The sequence below is a fragment of the Rhinopithecus bieti genome, unplaced genomic scaffold, assembly GCF_001698545.2.
Source record: "Rhinopithecus bieti isolate Rb0 unplaced genomic scaffold, ASM169854v2 scaffold_26813, whole genome shotgun sequence".
Taxonomy (NCBI): Eukaryota; Metazoa; Chordata; class Mammalia; order Primates; family Cercopithecidae; genus Rhinopithecus; species Rhinopithecus bieti.
In genome coordinates, this window is record NW_016812144.1 from 583713 (window position 1) to 600422 (window position 16710).

Consider the following 16710-nt stretch of genomic DNA (forward strand, 5'->3'; position numbering starts at 1 on the left):
TTTCAGTGAGCAGAGATCTCACCACTGCAGTCCAGCCTGGGCAACACAGCAAGACTCCGCCTCAAAAAAAAAAACAACCAAAACAAAATTTTTGTTTGGTGGTCCAGCCATGATGGGAATAAGGGGTCAGGCATGCCTCCTTATACCCTCCCCACTTTGAAATTCAGGCATAACTAACCAATATTAACATTAAAACAGAGACCTTAAAAGAATCCATGCTTTCTGAAGCCTGCTACGTGGAGACTTCATCTTCATAATAAAATCCTTGGTCTCCACAACCCACAACCCTAATTTTAACCCATGCACTCCCTTCTATGGATTCCAGATCTTTAGATAAACTCTTTCAACCAACTGCCAGTCCGAAAATCTTTGAATCCACCTATGACCTGGAAGCCTCCTGAGGCTATATCACGGGCATGTCCTTAACCCTGGCAAAATGGACTTCTAAACTGATTGAGACTTGTCTCAGATACTTAGTGTTTACACATACAATGGAATATCATTCAACTTTATAAAGGAAGAAATTTTTAAAGGAAGAAAAAAGAAAAAGGAAGAAAATTTTGACACATGCTACAATATGGCTGAACCTTAAGGACTTTGTGCTAAGTGAAATAAGCCAGTCACAAAAGAACAGATGGTAAATGTGTCATTCCACTTATATGAGGTACCTAAAGTAGTCAGATTGATAGAGACAGAGAGTAAAACAGTAACTGTCAGGGGTTGGGGGAGGATGGGATAGGGAGTTACCGTTTAATGGGTACAGAGTTTCCATTTGGGAAGATGAAAAATGTTCTGGAGATGCATGGTGGTGATGGTCCCACAACAATGTTAATGCACTTAATGGCACTGAACTGTACACATAAAAGGGATTAAAATGGTAAATATTGTGTTATACATATTTCACCACAATTGAAAGCATACATTAATTGTAATTAATTTTAGCCTGGTAATCTCTCAACGTCACTTTGTTTTGGTGCTGCTCTATGTAGATTGTTCAACATGATACAAAGCATGACTGGAAAAGATCAATCTTGCTGACATTTACTGGGGCTTAAGATAGGGCTCAAGGGCCTTGCTATTTTGGTCTTGTGCAAACTGCTGCAGTCCACCTACTGGCTGGATGCCCTCACTGCAGGCAAAGCACCAGGACTTCTTACAATACCACCCATAGACCCAAGAGGGACGCTGGTGGCCTTGTGGTAAGCTGTGACAGGAATGCACAAGGATCTCCTGGCTTTTTGGCCAGCATCGCCGTCCCAGTGATGTGAGGTGAAGGGATTCTTTGCTCTGACTCAGCTCAATCTCCCTGTGCAAAGGGACTAGGTGGGCTTGCTGTGCTTTTGGAAGGACTAGAAAAATCTGCTTCCTTCACCCACTGGGAGCCATATATTCTCTTTGACTTTTGTTTGCAGGAGTAAAACAAACAGACGCTTGGGGAAAACAAACCAAAAAGGGGGGAAGGGGAGGCTGGTGCTGGCTGGCAACCTTGACTCAGCGCTCGGCAGGAGGTCCGTTTGGAACAGAAACCCTCACCCTGCACTTTCCTCACCCAGCCCTGAAATCACAAACAACCCCTTGGCCAGGGTCCTAATGAGCCTCTGACAAATACAGCCCGCCCTTCTGACACAGAAAACACAATTAGACATGCACAAGTGGCCTGTGAAATGCCACGCCGGGCACTTGAGCTCTCCATGAATGCCACCCCCTGTACCCTGGGCCTTCTTGGAAAAAACATCGCTTGGGCTCCTTATGGGTGGTAATGGCTAATAACACAGAGAGAACACCGTGTTTTGGTGTCAGGCCTTTGGCCAGGACGGTGAGAAAGGTGTGTGTGTGTGTGTGTGTGTGTGTGTGTGTGTGTGTGTGTTTAGTGATGGTAGTGGGTGACATCTATTTCCATTTTTCCATCATAAAGGAATTGAAGTCCTATAGCGTGTCAGCAATGTCAATATTTCAGGGTGAAATAAACAAGTGAAATGTGTTAGCTCCAGGAGCCGGTGACGTTAGGAAAGTCACCGACTCCTGGAGCCTCGGTCTTCTCATCTGTAAAATGAGGATAATAATAGAAACCACCTTCCATTCATGGTGATTGAGTGAGCTGTCGCAGGTGAAGCACTCAGCCCCAGGCCTGGTACATAGTTAGGACTCATTAAACGTTGGCTATTAGTTTAAAAACAAGTGTTACGCGTTTTAGTCCATTTAAGGAGTCACTTTTGAATATCTGCTTGTAAACTCCCATATGAAGCTGGCTGTGAAAACACAGTCTTTATGCTCACAGAGCTTGAGGACAACCAGGGTGACAAGAAAACCATCCGGGCAGGGTCAGCTCAGTGCTGGCGCGTTTGGCACCAACCAGGAGACAGCTGTGGCTTGCTTCATGTCTGTTTGTTTCTTCTAATTTTTGTTAGCTTTTTTCCTTTGATGGTGGAGGAAGGGCGGTTTCTGTAGGCTGCAGACAGCAGGGTATGGATCATTGGTCTGGTCAGGCTTTAATCAAGTGAAATCTGCTCTTCATTTGTTTGTTACTGCTACAAAGCACATGATTTTAAGGGATAAGTTGTTAGGATGTTTTTAATTGTGATGATGAAATTCCAGCTCAAGTTAACTTAAGCAAAAGTAAACAAGCAAAATTCCAAATAGGGAGTTTACTTTCTTACATAATTTCAGAGAACAAAGATGGGTATCTTGCTAGCTTCAGTTATAGCTGGACCCAGGTACTCAAATCTCTCTCTTTCTCTGTCTTCTTTCTTCATTGTCTGATAGCTTCAGGCATACATACTAAACCCTCAGCTCATGATTTCAGAGTAAGAGAGAGCCTCCTCTTGGACCAACAACTGTAGGCAGGGAAATGGGGCACCACAGTTGGCCAGACATGGGTCACACGCCCCCAAAGCCAAGGGATAAGCTGACCAGCATCTCCACAGGGTCCACATGGAGCAGATGGGATGCAAGGCTGACAAACTCTATCAGTGAGACTCTGTGGATAGAAAGCATGAGTAGGTGCCAAACATTCCAGGTAAGCAGCAAATGCAGCCTTCCTCCTTTCATCTCACCCAAATGTGCTTAAAATGGCTTGTCTGGCACACTTTGAGGGGTCAGCCTACTTCCTTACATTCAAAAGGTGAAGAATTTCTAATTCTTTGTTCTTGAATCAAACCCAGTGAGTGAAGACTAAGTGTTCCAGATGAGCCAACCACACAGAAGCATGGTGGCAGCTCTGAGATGCCACCCAGTGAGCCCCAGTAGTCACATCTTGGAGAGTCCCCTCTTCACTGAATAGGACCCATCTGGCAACCAGTAGGACTGCAGAAATGATGTCCACAGTTAGGCCATAAAAGACATGGTTCCTGCCTTGCTCTCTTTGAATCACTTACTCGGGAGCAGCCAGCTGCCATGTTGTAAGGACACTCAAGCAGCTCTGTGGAGGAGTCCCTGTGGTGGGAAACTGAGGCCTCCCACCAACAGCTAGCACCAACCTGCCAGGCAGGTGGGTGCACCACCTCAGAGGTAAATCCTCCAGCCCCAGTTGAGCCTCCAATGACATAGCCTCAGCTAACACCCTGACTGCAACCCCATGAAATCCCTGAGCTAGAACCACCCAGCTAAGCCACTCCTGAATTCCTGACCCACTGAAACTATGAAATAATAAATGTTCATTGTCATTTCAAGCCACTAAGTTTTGGGGTCATTTGTTACACAGCAGTAGAAATCTGATACAGGCATACTATGGTCCCTTCCTCCCTTCCCAGGGATAGAGTCCTTTTGGAAAGCTTCCTCGGATCATTTTCAAAGCACTTCTCAATAACTCTCTTAGTTCTTGTTACAAAGTTTCAGTTTCACAAATGGACTCATACTGATATCACAGGCTGCTGTGACCCTCAACAGTGAGTTTGCTAATAAAACAAAATCAGAGACTGGGCATGGTGGCTCACGTCTGTAATCCCAGCACTTTGGGAGGCCAAGACAGGCAGATCACCTGAGGTCAGGAGTTCAAGACCAGCCTGACCAACATGAAGAAACCTCATCTCTACTAAAAATACAAAATTAGCCAGACATGGTGACGCATGCCTGTAATCCAGCTACTTGGGAGGCTGAGGCAGGAGAATCGCTTGAACCCGGGAGGCAGAGTTGCGGTGAGCCGAGATCATGCTACTGCACTCCAGCCTGGGCAACAGAGTGAAAAAACAAAAAAATCAGGTTTCCACTGCATTTACTTCCCTCTCTCACACTAGGTATGGAGGTAGTTGAAATTCTAACAGGAAGGATGCCTTCAAAATTCTGCCAGTCTCCCTCCTTGTTACTGTGTATGACGTGTGGTATGACATGCTATCACAGTACTGCAAAGTCATTGATAACATGTGGCAGGGGTGCCCTGGGTTCTGAAGCCCCACTAAGTCCTCCAGGCAGTCTTCTGGCTGAAGTAGCGCCTCCCTGGGAGATGAGCTAGAATTCAAGGAAGTCTGATCCTAGGCTGTTTGCATCAAGTGAGGACTTGGGGAAGAGGTGGCTCCTGAGCACACCCTTCAATGCCCCCCTCCCCTGAGGTGACTGGGACATACCCCACACATACCCCACCTGGGTCTCCTGCTGTTGCAAAGCAGTTTCCCTTCCTGTCCTACAAGCCCTCAGTCACGTAGGTGCCAGCACCTGGGCCCCTCCCACAGAGAGCCTTGTGCTGGGCACCTTTCTGGTCCTATGTCATTGCTGGCATGTGCTTTTCTTCCCCTGCCAGGATCCAGATGTTATCATCCCCCAGAAGCTCAAACTACATCTCCCTGCTCTCCCATCGTTGAACTCCAATCATACAAGCTAGTGCTCCTCAGTGTACCAGCCAGGACTCTGCAAGTGACAGAAAGCCGAGCACACAGGCTCCAGCCCATCCTCAGGTCTCTGCTTCCTCCGCATGCTGGATTTGTTTGGGTTTGGTCCCCAGCTGCCCTGTGAGGCAAGGCAGGCCTTGATGCTCACTTGCCATATCAGGTCCCACCTGCCTCTGCAGAAGAATTTTAGGCTCCTCAAGGTCAGGGTCCACTTCTACTCCTCCTAGCAGAGTGTAAATAGAAACAGTCCCCTCATCCTGTCTCTGTTCGTATAACCTCTGTGACAGGAGGCTCACTACTTGTAGAAGTGATTTTTTTTTTGTGGAGTTGGTCTCTGCCCCTCTGTGACTGCCACCCATTGGGCCAGTTCTGCCTAACAGCAAAGAACGCTGCTCATCAATCTTCTTCTTTCCCTTTTGCCCATAAGTCACCGATGGACGGACTGGACCCATGGGTAATGTCTATGGATGACGCTGTGTCTTCCTTCCACAGGGCATGGAGCTCCTCCACCCTGCATCAGGCACAAGCCTACTTTTGGGGAAAGTCCCGCCATCTCATTTTCCTTTCCCTAAAATAGCTACTTCCTTTTTGGGGAATGCAGCGTGGTGGGGAGCAATGAAAGGGATGAGGTAAGTTGTTCACAGATGCCTGGTTTGGAGTCATTCCTGGAAAGGTCAGCGTTTTCATCAGCCAAACAGGAGGCAGGGCACTTCCGGCTGGTCATTAACCGAGGCAAACAGCGTGGTGGGGAAAGTCAAAGCCACAGCCAACCACAAACAAACAAGTCATGTATCCTCAGTGGAGCTGACTTTCTTCTGAAGGAATGTGTGGTTGTTTGCAGATAGTATCAAATCCATTTCACATCAGATCAGGACGACAGACAGCCAGAGGCTGCTGGGGTCACATTAAATCGTTCTTTTATTTATGGTACTATGGTAATAAATTGTTTCCTTTTCATGGTTGCATGAGCAATCTGAAGTTTTATTTTGAGGTACCATCTGCCCTCAGGGACACCTGCCACAGGTGGGATCTTGGGTCCTGGCCACCATATGTGAGAGAGCAGACCCTGGCTGAGTCACTCAGCTGCTGTGGTTGCATCACCCCCATCCCTGCCCCACTCCTCAGCCCCACGCAGGCCAGCAGGGGAGGCCTCTTCTCCCCCATAGGGTCTCCCTTTCTTCCTCTCACGCCGACCATTGGAAAGAGTGGCTTGCATTTGCCACAGTGCCAAGGGCTCTCAGACTTCACAGCTGAGGAAATGACAAGATTTGCTGGGAGCCACTTAAAATTACCAGTTCCCCAGCTGGTCTCGCTGTCCCTGTGCTGGCGGCCCTGCTGACTTGGGGCCTGGCTAGAGGGAAGTGGGCCTTCTGTGCCTCACCTGGGCCATCCCCACCATGTGGTGAGGTTGGGTTACATCCAGCCAGGAGGCAGCTGGCAGGGCGCCGTGGCTTGTCTGAGGACCCAAGGGGGAACTTATCAGATGACAAGGGGGAGAGGGGACTGAGGGGTGGCATGTAAGAGGGAGGGTGCTAGGAGAGTGTAGATGCTTCCTAAAAGGTCACAGATTCTATTGGAATTCCCAGCCAAACTTCAGGATTGGGATGCACCCTTCTTAGGAGGAGGCTGGAGGCTCAGGCCAGCTTGGCTCATCCCTGGCCTGCAGGCCTTGCTCCTGAGCACAGGGCAGGGGCTGCTGGCCTTGGTTCAGAATGGGATCTGAAGGCTGCCTCGAGAGAATGGGCCTCTGGATCAGGATCACCAGGGTGGGACCTGGATATTTCCCACAGTCACCAGACGTGTTGCTCAGAGGGAGGTTCCTGGCCAGCAGCTCTGTTGGCATCGCCTGGGAGCTTGTTGAAAATGCAGAATCTTGAGCTCTGCCCAGACTTACTCCATCAGAATGTGCATGGTAAATGATCCCCGCTGACCTGGGCACTGGGGTTAGAGGACCTCGGCCCTGCCAAATCTGAAATCCAAAGCTAGGCCAAAGTACACTTATGGAATCAGGATGCTGAATCTAAGTTAAATGCAGAAGCATCCTTTGTGCAAAAGTGGTGGAGTGGGCTGAATTATGACCCTCTCAAAAGATGTCCATGTCTCAGAAACACAGAATGTGACCTTATTTGGAAACAAGGTCTTTGCAGATACAATGAAAAATCTTGAGGTGAAATCACCCTGAATTATCCAAGTGGGTCCCAAATCCAATGACAAGTGTCCTTGTAAAAGAAGAGGAGAAGACATAGAGACACAGGCAAGAAGGTCATGTGAAGACAGAGACAGAGATTGGAGTGATGCGGCCACAAGCCAAGAAACACCTGGAGCCACCAGAAGCTGGAGGAGGCAGGAAAGACCCTCCCTTCAAGCTTTTAGAGTGCACACCCCTGCAGAAACCTTGGTTTTGGACTTCTGGCTTCCAGAACAGTGAGACATTACTTTCGTGTTGTTGTAAGCCAGCAAGTTCGTGGTAATGATTACAGTAACCACAGGAAACTAAAGCAGGTAGCCTTTTCAGACTCTGCAGAGGAAAAAAAAGCATGGCTAAAGTTACCCAAGAAAGATTTGATGAACCCACCAGTCCCCAGTCACAGCAATCTTAGCCTTGTTCCCAGAATTAGCTGACTTCCTCCACCCCATTTCCTTACTCCTTTTTAATGCTCTGTAAAACCCAAAGACAGCTGAGACCTGGTCCTGCATGGCTGGTTGATCACCAGACCGTCAAAAGCTGCCGGCTCCTTCATGCTCCCAAACATGACTATTTCATTTACTCCTAACTTCACCTTGTTTGGAAATTATTTAAAGCAGTTTCAGTGAAGTGAAACTGAGTCATATTTTAACTGCTTAAGTACCACTTCAAAACAGACTTTATGAGTTCACTTGGATCAAGAAACAGAAGAAGTAAACAAAAGAAATAAGAAAAAGAAAAGAAAAGAAACAAAAGAAAAAAGAATAAAAACAGGTGTCAACAAGTCCTTTGGCAAATGATCCCACAATGGCTTCATTTTCTGAGCTTAGATGGCGCTAGATGAGGTTAATTTAAAACGAGGTATCCTAGTACTAGATTCAAATGCACAGAAACTCTGAAGGTTCTGGGATCATTTTCCTTTTAGAAAGTTTTCAGGATTCAAAGATAAAGATTCAGGGCAGTGGTTCTCAACTTTGACTCACACTAGAATCATCTGGGGAGCTTAAAAAGAACAGCCACATTCCAGACCCTCCCCAGATCAGGGAAATCAGAATCTTGTGGGGTAGAGCCCACCCTGGGGCTCCATGGAACCCCCCAGCCAGACCCTGCACCCAACTCCACACTGACTCCCACATGCTGCAGGGTGTTCTGTGGTCACGTGCCCAGGGCTGGCCAATCAGATGTGCTCACCCTGAGCTCACCTGTGAAGGGGCAGGCACCATCCGGGATCCATTCTGCCAGGTGTGGTCAGGGCTCCCAGGCAGTGCTGGCATGGACAGTGGTGGGATAGCTGTGGGCTGGCACCCTGTTGTACAGATGAGGACACAGCTCAGAGGGACCCAGAGAGTTGTCCAAAGTCCCATAACTAAGGACTGGCAGAGCTGGGATTTGAATCCAGCCCCTCTGGCTGCAACACCTGCCACCTTTCCTCCCTTGAACAAGCTCCGTGCCTTAATTAGGGGCAGTGTTGGAGGGGCACGGTGGTTCATGCCTGTAATCCCAGCACTTTGGGACCCCGAAGCGGGCAGATCACCTGAGGTCAGGAGTTCAAGATCAGCCTGGCCAACATGGTGAAACCCCATCTCTACCAAAAATACAAAAATTAGCTGGGTGTGGTGGCAGGCACCTGTAATCCCAGCTACTCAGGAAGCTGAGGCAGGAGAATCGCTTGAACCCAGGAGGTGGAAGGTGCAGTGAGCTGAGATGGTGCCATGCATGGCACTCTAGTCTCAGCGACAAGAGAGAAACTCCGTCTCAAAAAAAAAAAAAAAAAAAAAGGAAAAGAAAAGAAAAGAAAAAGAATTAGGGGCAGTGTTCTGGACTCTGGCTCTCAGGCCTAGCTCTCTGACTCTCCCAGTGCATCCATGAACAACCAAACACACCTCCTGCTTTTTTTCAGAGTTAACTTTGTCATTGAAGTATCAGACACATACAGAAAAGATCACAGATCCTAAGTGTGCAGCTCAATAAATTTTGACAAAGCAAACCCACTCATTTGTAATCAGAACCCAGACCAAGAAACAGAACAGGGCCAGCACCCTAGAGACTCTCTCAGGGTCCCTCGACTGGTTCTGCCTGTTTTTGAGCTTTGTAGTAACAGCATGATATAGTGAGAGCACACTCTTTTCGTGTCTGGCTTCTTTGACTCAGCGTGGGTGAGAGTCATCCATGCTGCAGTACGTAGCTGAGGTTTCTCCATCCTTTGTGTTGTCTGGTGTGAAGGGCCATAGCCGGCTTACCTGTTCTATTGTGAATGGGCATTTGATGTTCAAATGGTGCTGCTAGGAATATTCTCTTCTTGTGCCTGTCTTTTGGCACCAGTGTGTACCCAATACTCTCTTAAGAAATGCTTTTTTTTGCTAAATTGAGCAGAGTTGGTCTCTGTTGCTTACAACCAAGCACCTTGGTTGATGCCATTTATAAGCAATACTATTGTTCCCACTTTACAGAGGAGGAAACTGAGGTTCAGAGAGAGGTTCGGCCACAGGCCAGGCCTTAGTTATAAGGCCATGTCACTAAAGAGTAGCAGAGCCGGGATTTGATCAGAGCTGCCCTCTTAACCACTAGTTAAAGCACACAAGTGCATCTACGCCCCCTTAGACCTGCCTCATGCCATGCAGGGGTTTAACAGGTAATACCCACCCCCTTGATGGAAATGGCTGGGGTGGGGGACTGAGAGCTGCACTGATGGTGCAGTCCTGGGCAGGGCTTGGGATGTTGCCAGTGCGCAGGAGCCCTGAGAGGAGGATCAGTCCCTTTCAAGAGGGCCATGAGGGAGGGGGAAGCCTTCTGGGCTGCCACTGTGCCTGGCATCAGCCCTTCCCGAGGGATGCTCCTCCCTGAGGGCAGGGGAGCTTCCTTTTGGAGGAGAGGGCAGGCTCCTTGACTGGGCAGAGCGGTGGTCTGGGCATTGCTGAAGCAGCCAGTGGAGACAGGGATCCCAGCCTTGAGATTCACCCTCTGTCTCCCACGGGAATCCTAAGTATGAAAACGATGCTTCTGACTGACCGTCTGGCAGCCTCTGGTGAGGAGCTGTCCCTATCCACTCACCTCTGCAAATAGCAGAACGGCATATGGTGGCAGAAGGAAGGGTCCAGAAGGTAGTTCTTCTGCGGAATGACCCATGTGATGGGCTGCTCCGTGATGCATTGGAGTGGGGATCATTTCCTTGCAGTGGAGGAGTGGGTCAGAGGCCGAGCTTGTCACATGGGAGTCCCTCCTGGGGATGGGCCACCGCCGGATCCCTCTGTAAACAGCATTTGCATCAGATTCACTGCTCCAGAAAGTGGGGATCAGGGTCCCTGAAGCCAAGGAGCAGGCATAGAAGAGGCCAGAGGTGACTGGCAGCATGTTTGACAGGATGCATAAATCTTGTTAAATGGGAGAGAAGCCAAACACGCTGGCTGAGTATGGCAATTTAGTCCTTCCTAGGTCATTCCCTGCAGGGGCTGCAGGCCTCAGTGTGGTTCTGACCTGCAGCAGCTGCAGCAGCATCTAGGAACTTGTTAGACTTACCGGTTTTCAGGTTGCTACTTAATCGGAAATTCTGCAGGTGGGGGCCAGCACTCTGTTTTAATATGCCAAGGGGATTCTGACGCATGCTGAAGTTTGAAAGCCACCAGCATAATGCAATATGAAGATGCAATCCCATCTCACAGCTGAGGAAACAGAAGGTCTGAGCCAGTTTTACCCCACGTTACACAATTAGTAGGAAAGACTTAACAAAATTAGGTGCAGCTGTGAATAACAGAAATCAAACTCCAGAGCACCATGAACTAAACAAAAACAAAACAACTTTAAAAAAAATTGTTTATTTTTCCTTCATGGTCCAAGATAACTGCTGAAGCTCCAGCCATTGTGTCCACATTCTAGGCAGTAAAAAGGAGGGAAAGGGCTGGGTGCAGCAACTCATGCCTGTAATCCCAACACTTTGGGAGGATGAGGCAGGAGGTCAGGAGTTGGAGACCAGCCTGGCCAACATGGTGAAACCCCATCTATACAAAAAATACAAAACTAGCTGGGCGTAGTGGCATGCACCTGTAATCCCAGCTACTCAGGAGGCTGAGGCAGGAGAATCGCTGGAACCCAGGAGACGCAGGTTGCAGTTAGCTGCGATCGTACCACTGAGCTCCAGACTGGTCGACAGAGTGAGACTCTGTCTCAAAACAAAAACAAAAACAAACAAACAAACAAACAAACAAAACAAGTAAAAGGAGGAAGGTCCCACCCTGTCCCTGTAGGGGACACTTCCTAAAATTGTATATATGGCTTCATCTTACATCTCACTAGCCGCAATTTAGTCGATTGCTTCACCTAGCACAAAGAGAGGCTGGGAGAAGGAAGTCTTGTCCTAAGTGACCATGCACACAGGTAAAACTTTGGGTTCTGCTGCTCTAGAAGAGCCTCGATATTGGAGGACAACCAGGCAGCCTCTGACGCAAGGGTGTATCTGAGAATCAACCCAGGGCTGCTAACTTCACCATCTGAAGTTATGTTTTTGTTTAAGTGTTGTCTTTATCTTCCTCTTTTAGAAGTCCCACCAAAAGCAAGCCTTCTTGGAAGCCTTCTCCTTCTCCTTTGCTGCTATTTGCTATTGAATATAGAACTTTAAAAATTAAATTAAATACCTAATGTAAGAGAAGCTTGTTCAGAGTCTGGCACATGGAAGGCACTCAGAATGTGGTTGCTGCTACGTATTTAACACAGTCCTTCCTAGCGAGGCCCAGCTGGCCCCTGGAAAGTTTTACCTCTTAGACTCTCAATCCCACCGCCACACCCTGCCTGCATGCACAGACTTGCACACAAATCCTGGTCGTTTCACTGGACTTTAAGAATAATCAGTGCTGGCTGGGCACAGTGGCTCACTCCTATAATCTCAGCACTCTGGAAGGCTGAGGTGGGTGGATCACTTGAGGTCAGGAGTTCGAGACCAGCCTGGCCAACATGGTGAAACCCTGTCTCCACCAAAAAAACAAACAAACAAAAATTAGCCAAGTGTGGTAGCACATGCCTGTAGTCCCTAGCTACTTAGGAGGCTGAGGCAAAAGAATCACTTGAACCTGGGAGGCAGAGGTTGCAGTGAGCCGAATTTGAGCCACTGTACTCCAGCCTGGTTAACAGAGCAGAACTCTGTCTCAAAAAAAAAAAAAAAAAAAAAAAAAAAAAAAAAAAAAAAAAAAAAAAAAAAAGGAAAAAAAAATCAGTGCTGTTTGATTGGGTCTGGAGAATGCAAGCCACAGCTCAGGAAAGCAACTACATTGGGAGAGAAAAGTCATCTCATCATTTCTTGTACAAGCCTGGAAGTAGGCCTTGAGAACAAAGCTGGGCTCAGGCTGCTGTGATGGGATGTCTATCCTAGTGTTTGTCATTTGAGCTTTTCCTTTGTAGGTGCAGCCTTCCTGGGTTCCAGGGACTTGGTGCCCTTACCTACGGACCATTGGGTGCCGCTTCCGGCTTGTTGCCAGTGTTCAGATTTGTGGTTGCCCCTGTGTTGCCTGACTGGGTCAGGCTGGATGGAGCCGGGAGGGCTGTTTGCGTTGGCGGCTTTTCCCTGTCGAGTGTCACACACGAATGCAGCCTCCGAAATCCAATTTAACATAAATCTTGCCGTTTGGACCAAGGCAAGTGAGCCTTATTCAAATCCGAACAGTCTTTTGTTGAGCTGGGAAACAGACAACAGCTGATGCTGTGTTGTTCAGTTGCAACTGCCCTAATTACAAATAAACACTAATTTCACAGGATTTTTTAGAGTGAAGCAAATCTTTTGAAAGAAGTGTCCTCATTTAAAAACTACAGCTCGAGAGGGCTATAAGGGTTCATTTTATTTACTGATAATGTGGACTGCGTCAATTCCTGAATCTCATTTGTTCAACCTCCCAGGGCTATTGTGAGAAGCAAAATGAATTTCAAATGAGGTAACGTTTGTGGAGGTCCCTAATGTAGAGCAAAGCAATCCAACAGCCACAGTAATATTGTGCCTTCAACGCCCTGCACCTTGCAGCTGCGTCCCATTGACAATGACCTCTGAGCGTGAGCTCCAGGGCCTCTCCCCTCACTCCGCGGGCCACTCCCCACGGGTACCTCACCTCCTTCTTCCTCTTTCCTTGAATTTGGCTTCTCAACATTCGCTCCGTGGCTCAAATGTCACCTTGTCGAGGAAAAGGTGTCCAATCAGTACTTGCCGTGGTGCTCTGCCCTGTGTCTTTCTGAGTTCTTAGTCCCATGAGATAATCTGAGGCATTGGTTGGCTTGTTTTTATCTCTCTTCTCCATAGGAGCACCAGCTCCATGAGGGCAGAGACCTTGTCTGTCTTGTTCACACCTGCATCTCCTGTGTCCAGAACAGTGTCTTGTGCCTAGTAGAGATGGATATATGTTGATTGGGAGTTTGGCTTGGGGAGCAAAGGAGAAAGTGAACTGTTAAGAAATTAGGGCATTTAGCATTATCTAAGAACCTGAAGCAGTACCTGGAGTCCCTGGGGTCCCTGAGTACCTGGAGCAGGTGTGTGGAGTGGTACCCAGAGTCCCTGGAATCTCTAAGTACCTGGAGCAGGTGCGTGGAGAGGTACCTGGAATCCCAGAATCCCTAAGTACCTGGAGTAGGTGTGTGGAGCACTACCCAGACTCCCTGGAATTCCTAAGTACCTGGAACAGGTGTGTGGACTGGTACCTGGAGCAGGTGTGTGGCGTGGTACCTGGGGTCCCTGGAATCTCTAAGTACCTGGAGCAGGTGTGTGGCGTGGTACCTGGAGTCCCTGGAATCTCTGAGTACCTGAAGCAGGTGTGTGGTGTGGTACGGGGAGTCCCTGGAATCTCTAAGTACCTGGAGCAGGTGTGTGGAGTGGTACCTGGGGCAGGTGTGTGGAGTGGTACCTGGGGCAGGTGTGTGGCACGGTACCTGGAGTCCCTGGAATCTCTGTGTACCTGGAGCAGGTGTGTGGAGTGGTACCTGGAGTCCCAGGATCCCTAAGTACCTGGAGCAGGTGTTATGTGAGAGATTTTGATACCCAAGAAGCTTACAGATTAATATAGTAATTTGCAGTATTCAAATAAGTGCCACTAATGTGTGAGGTGGCAGGTGGTAGAAGTAGAAGTTTATAAATACAGTCGGAGCTGCAGGAGACACACAGTTGTGGACACTGGAGCTATTCTCCTTGGAGAAGGGCATGGAGTTGCACCTCGGTCAGCAGTCTCCTCTGTCACCTCTGGCATTTTGCATCTGCCCTTCCACGGCTGCTACCTGTCGCTGTTGGCTCTGGGCCTTCCCTTTGAGCAGCCGTTCTACAGTGGAGGCCCTGGTGCTGCCTCCACTCGGTCACACACTGCATGGCCACTGCTGGTCAGGGTCCAGGCTGGACACAGGACCAACTGCTCTGCGAGGTCCATCCTGCAAGACTAGAGCCTGCAAGACCATCAGTGGGCCAGAGGAGGCCATGCAGAGGTGGCACTGGTACTGTGCTTTCATTTTAGTTTAAGATACTCTTTGACTTTTTTGTGTATGTGTGATGGAGTTTCACTCTTGTTGCCCAGGCTGGAGTGCAATGACACAATCTCAGCTCACCACAATCTCTGCCTCCCGGGTTCAAGTGATTCTCCTGCCTTAGCCTCCCAAGTAGCTGGGATTACAGGCATGCAGCACCATGCCCAGCTAATTTTGTATTTTTAATAGAGATGGGGTTTCTCTATGTTGGTCAGGTTGGTCTCAAACTCCCGACTTCAGGTTATCTGCCCAGCTCGGCCTCCCAAAGTGCTGGGATTACAGGTGTGAGCCACTGCGCCCAGCTACTCTTGACATTTTTTAAAAGAATGTTCTCTATCTCATTCTCATCCATATATCCCTTATGAGAGAAGCCAGGAAACCAGTTCTGAGGATGTCAGTCTGGCTAGTAAAACCCTGAGGATTCCATCTTCAAGGGTACCTTGACTGTTGTGTTCAAAGAAAGCTTTGAACAACAAATGTAAAAACCCTGCCAAGCCAAGTCCACTGAGTAGCTCATTAAAATGTATTTAGGTTGAGGCTTATTTTTTTAAGCTTACTTTATCAGAAAAAAAGAAAAAAAATTGGATTTAGATACTGAGGAAGGCTTCTTGCACAGAGAGGGACATCCGTTGTCTTAGTTCTATGATCTCAATGCTTAGACAGGCCACTCACCCCAGCAGGGCAGAGTTGTTCTCATGTCCCAGGTGGCCACTGCAGAAGGATTACGGACTCTCTCCCTCCTGTCATCACCTCGGGCCTTCCCCGCCAGCACCTCCATTCCTGAGGCTCACGTGGGAGAGACAGTGTGGAGAGAAACAGAGAAGAGAACAGGACTTCTTAAACAGCACCAGCAAGAATAGTCTTACAATGAAGTGTGCACCATGGGAGCGCCGTACCGGCTGGCATGGAGGAGCGCCACACAGGCTGGCATGGAGGAGCGCCGTATCAGCTGGCACGGAGAAGCGTGGCGATTTCAAGCTGACCCCTGGCTGCAGCAGCCTGGGTCCAGGCGGTGTTTGCCGCTTTGGCGACGGCAGCAGAGCTCCCTTGTGGGCCCCCGAGGACGCCTGGTTGGGCACCCACCCTAAATATTTAGAAATGATGGAATTAGGCCAGGCGGGGTGGTTCATGCCTGTAATCCCAGCACTTTGGGAGGCCGAGGCAGGTGGATCCGAGGTCAGGAGTTCGAAACCAGCCTGACCAACATGGTAAAACCTCGTCCCTACTAAAAATACAAAAATTAGCCGGGCGTGGTGGCAGGTGCCTGTAATTCCAGCTACTCAGGCGGCTGAGGCAGGAGAATCACTTGAACCCAGGACGCAGATGTTGCAGTGAGCCAAGATCACACCACTGCACTCCAGCCTGGGGGACAAGAGCGAGACTCCGTTTCAAAAACAAAAAAAAGAAATGATGGAATTAGACATAGAAGATGCCACGCATGTTTATATAGCATTCTTGGTTTGCCTGGACCTCAAAGAAAGCAAAACTGACATGAAGTAAACTGTGTCAGATTACCAGAACTCCAGCTCAACTGCCTTGTTGGTATGAGATAGAAGAGGAAGGGTGACAGACTGTGGTGCCCACCCCCATCACTGCTTCCCTCAGCCATAACAGGATAAGGGAGATCTTGAAGGTATCTTGAAAATTGCAAGGTGATCCAGATTTGTAAAAGATGTCTTTTACTTTGGCCATAGCGGAGTCTAATTCTACAATAATCTTTTATAAACTTACTGATGGACTTATGCTGCCAGACCCTCAGAATATTTCTCTTAGAAGATGACATCTATGTTTCCTGATGCTTGTTTTATTCACACAAGATTGGATTTGAGACTCATCAGAGTGCTCCATCTTTTATCTCAGAGATAGTCGGGGTTGACTTAGTGAGGGCTGACTTCCCTATTCCATAAGGTTTTCATTCTGAAGAATAAAACTTCCCCAGGGGCTGGGCGCGGTGGCTCACGCCTGTAATCCAAGCACTTTGGGAGGCCGAGGCAGGCGGATCACAAGGTCAGGAGTTCAAGACCAGCCTGACCAACGTGGTAAAACCCCGTCTCTATTAAAAATATCAAAAAATTAGCTGGGTGTGGTGGCGCACACCTGTAATCCCAGCTACTCAGAGGGCTGAGGCAGGAGAATCGCTTGAACCTGAGAGGCGGAGGTTGCAGTGACCCAAGATCACACCACTGCACTCCAGCCTGGATGACAGAGTGAGACGCCAGGAAAAAA

The 16710-nt window shown here is 48.5% G+C and overlaps 1 pseudogene; it reads left to right on the top strand.

The window, feature by feature from the left end:
- The first annotated feature begins 14437 nt into the window (after positions 1-14437).
- On the top strand, positions 14438-16307 carry LOC108544462 (tRNA-splicing endonuclease subunit Sen15-like; annotated as a pseudogene).
- The last annotated feature ends 403 nt before the right edge of the window (positions 16308-16710 follow it).